Genomic DNA, 4535 nt, shown 5'->3' on the forward strand with positions numbered 1-4535 from the left:
CTCTGTGTGCAGGAGAATGGGAAAGCTACATATAGAAAAGAATACTTGAACCCATGTTTTAGGAAGGCCTGAATTTGGGCATGGGCAAGATAAGAGTACAATTTTGAAAAGGCATACATTATTTGCAAAGACTGAAAAGCAAGAAAAATTCCGTATCAAGCATGGCAAGAGGGTCAGAATGTTGCAAGAGTGCTGGAAGGTATGATTTGCTTTCTGAAGGGGGTAGGTTTTATTTTATGACTGACTTCTTGTTAGTGTTATCAAAAAGAGTATAACCCACAACAACCCTATGAACAACAGATCTGAACCCTGTCCTATCCTGTGCCATCCTCACAATCTCTGACATACACTCTCTTATTTTAGCAGCCACTGTGTCAATCCATCTGATTGAAAATCATCTTTTTTGCCAACCCTTCAGTTTTCCAAGCATGATGTCCCTCTCCAAAGAACAGCCTTTCCTAGCAACATGCCCAAGTATGTGAGACAAATTTTCACTATTCTTACCTCTAAGGAACATTCTCACTGCACTTTCTTCAAAACATATTTGTGTGGCTTTTTTTTTTTTGGCTGCCCCATGAATAGATGGTATACCAATTGAAGTATTTCAGATAACAGATGTTGCCCTGGATGTGCTCATCAAGTTGTGCCAAGAAATCTGGAGAACAACCACTTGGCCAACTGACTGGAAGAGATCTATATTTGTTCCCATTCCAAAGAAAGGTGACCCAACTGAGTGTGGAAACTACAGAACAGTGTCATTGATTTCACATGCAAGCAAGATTCTGCTGAAGATCATCCAAAAACGATTAGAACAGCACATCAGCAGAGAACTGCCGGAAGTCCAGGCTGGGTTTAGAAGGGGTCGTGGTACTAGGGAGATCGTTGCTGATGTTAGATGGATCTTGGCTGAAAGCAGGGAATACCAGAAGAATGTCTATCTATGTTTCATTGATTATGCAAAGGCATTTGACTGTGTGGATCATAACAAACTGTGGCTGACTCTGAGAAGAATGGGAATCCCAGAACATTTAATTGTGCTAATACGAAACCTATACTTGGACCAAGAGGCAGTAGTCAGAACAGAGCAGGGTAACACTGCATGGTTCAAAATAGGGAAGGGTGTATGCCAGGGATGCATCCTGTCTCCATACCTTTTCCACATGTATGCAGAGCTGATTATCCGAGAGGCTGGGCTCTATGAGAATTGTGGCATCAGGATTGGTGGAAGATCTATCAACAATCTCCGTTATGCAGATGACACAACCTTGCTTGCTGAAACTGAAGAGGACCTCATGCACTTACTGTGAAGGGTCAAGGACTGCAGCCTTCAGTATGGACTAAGGCTCAACGTCAAGAAGACAAAGATTCTCGCCACTGGACCAATTGGCAGCGTCAGGATGGATGATGAAGAGATTGAGAGTGTTCACAGCTTCACTTTGCTCGGCTCCACAGTTAACACTCTTGGTACCAGCAGTCAGGAAATCAAAAAGCATATCGCAATGGGAAAGTCTGCTGTTAGGGACCTCTCAAAGGTACTCAGGAGCAACAGTGTCTCTCTGGAGACTAAAGTGCGCCTGATACAGCCCATGGTCTTTGTAATCACTTGTTATGCATCAGAGAGTTGGACAATGACTAGGGAGGACAGAAGGAGAGTGGATGCTTTTGAGCTGTGGTGCTGGAGAAGGGTACTGAATGTACCATGGACTGCCAGGAAAACAAACAGATCCATCTTGGAAAGGATTAAACCAAGCTGCTCCTTGGAGGCAAGGATTCTGGGGCTTCGTCTGACATACTTTGGACATGTTGCCAGGAAGGATGGGTCCTTGGAGAGGGACATCATGCTTGGGAGGGTGGAGGGACAGCGCAGGAGGGGAAGACCCTCTATGAGATGGATTGATTCGGTGACTGGGGTAATCGGGATGGGTGTGTCAGAGGCGGTGTGGTTGGCGCAGGATACAGCAGGGTTTAGAGCTGTTGTGCATAGGTTGCTTTGAAGTCGGAAACGACTCGATGGCACATAATAACAACAACATGAGACATTCAGTACTCTTCTCCAAAACCAGAGCCCAAAGGCATCAATCCTTCTTCTGTCATCCATATTCATTGTCCAGCTCTCAGAAGCATAGTGAGTGATTGAAAAGATCATGCCTGAATCAGATAACTTTAGTCCCCAAGTGGACATCATTGCTCCTCAAAATCTTTGTGACTGACTGGATGGCACTATTAATCTGAGATTTATAATCACATATATTTTCTTTTTCATTTGAAGATTGAGTCCAAGAGCAATGAGGAGAGTACTTTCAAGTTGGATATAGAGAAAGAGTGGACACAGTGACATGTAATTAATGCTCTCCTTTAAAATATCCTAACTCTTGATGTCTCACACACAATTACTGAAAGGAGCTGGGGTTTATAAGTAGTTCAAAGCAAGTGGTCCAGCATTCTATACAGGTTCCTGTGAGAGAATATTGGTACAAATCGAACTTTCCATTCTTTTTTCCCCCAGAAGGTCACCTCATGTTACCTCTGACTCTGAATAACCTCCATTTGACAATCATTCTTAAGAGCACAAAATCCTGCTGTCTTCTCTATGAAGGAACTCCTCTATCTTTACTCAGCAAAGTGTAAGATTTTCTTTCCTGCTGTTTCAAAAAACATCAAAACACCCAGGTGGCTGATTTTTGCCAGATTGAGAATTCTAGTATCAGGAGACATACCCACCCTGAGCTACCACTGTGTCTCTTTCTGTTACCTAGATTGCAGCATTAACAGTTTGTTCTGATTAGCTTGTGTCTATGTGAAATGCATGGAGAGATTTCACAATTCAGACTGGAAAAGTAATCAGCATATCTAATCAAAGTAACTCTTTCCCCGGAACATCCTACTGTTTGTTCCTTTGTTCTGTAGTCAAAGTGTGTGAACTAAAAACCATTCCTAAAAGTCAGCCATGGGTTCAAGTTCTGACTTGAATGAATATTGTCTTACACCTTAAATTTGGTGGTTTTAAGGGACAGATTTTTCCCTCCTTATAGTTATGGAAACTTGTTAAGTACTTTAGAGTCATAAAACTGACTCATAGCTAACCCTCCAGTGGGGTTTCAAAGGCAATAGACCAAAGGAGACTGTCTTCTGCAGAGCAGCTGCTGGATTTGAACCACATGTGTCTGGATTGGCAGTGCAACTACTTACTCACTAGGCCCCCAGAGCTCCCTTCTGGATATTTTTGCTTGTTGTGTGTCATCAATTCTGAACTGACCTGTAGGTGACCCTCCCGTGGGTTTTCAGAGATAGTAAATCACAAGGAAACAATTGCCCATCCTTCAAAAGAGCAGCTGGTGGATTCCAATTGCAAGCCTTTATAACTGCAACCTAGCTTCTTCATGCTACACCTCTGGAGGTCAGTCCTCTTAATACAGACTGGAAAATTCCCTCTCTCTGTGTCCTTTAGGGGAAGATATTTGCTGCCTCCATTTTCTGTAGAGGTTGGGTCCTTGACTTTTGAACAACTCTTTATGGCTTTTAAAAATTCCATATCTGTTCTCCTCATTTACTCTGGTATGAATAATTTACTTTAGCCAATTAAAGAAAAGCCCTGTGTCCATGCAAGGATCCATTCACATTTAGGAACATAATTCAATCTAAACATACACTAATTAAATATGCTTTTAAAATTCTCTTTTCTATTCTATAAATGACAAAACGGATTAAACAGTGTGAAGAATTCCCTTCTCTTTTTCTAGACTTATTATTGAATAAGGACCTTTAGCTCAATATTAAACTTAATAGGAATACCCATTGTAAAAAGAAATCCATTGTTGAGATCATTTACAAAAAATGAGTAGTGTGTGGATTATCATGTCAAATACCAAGTTTGTGTTTCTTTACAAAAATAAGAAAGATTCTCCTAAAATTCTAAAACTCTCTCCTAAGGAAAATGCAATCGTTTTGTATTTCAAAATTCAAAGCTCGAATTCCTTCCTTGCATATTAATGACAGACATAGCTGGGAAGAAAGCTTTCCCATTATGCCTTTCTTTCACATTTCAATGCTGTATGTCCACAGCCAGTAGACCTCATGATAGTTCTTTGCACTGTCTGTGAAAGAAGTCTAAAGAAATTCAAGTAGCCTGAGCTTTCATAATTATCTTCTTTGGGCTATTTCCAAATTAATCCAATATTTTAGGTAAAATTTGTTCATAAAGTAGTTTCTTTGAAAAAGAACACCAATACCTTTGGCAAGTTCATTCTTCCTGTGAGTCAAAACATTGCTTATGTGCAAGACTAATCTTAGGCATATTTATCTAGGGTGTCTAGGTTCACAAAGCAGAAACTATTCACTGTAGCTATTAATTCTTTATCTTACCATACAGACCAGAGCATGTACTCAGAGCTTAAAATGTCTTTGAACATGCTGTCAGATTAGTACAGCACAAACCAAATGATTAGAGGAGTTTTCTTAATTATTAATGTGCAGTAAAAAACATACTTAGATTGAAAACAATTAGGTGTCATACTGTCAGCTAATTTCCACATCCT

The sequence above is a fragment of the Elephantulus edwardii genome, unplaced genomic scaffold (assembly GCF_000299155.1).
Source record: "Elephantulus edwardii isolate Elephantulus edwardi_28Jun2011 unplaced genomic scaffold, EleEdw1.0 scaffold00065, whole genome shotgun sequence".
Classification (NCBI taxonomy): Eukaryota; Metazoa; Chordata; class Mammalia; order Macroscelidea; family Macroscelididae; genus Elephantulus; species Elephantulus edwardii.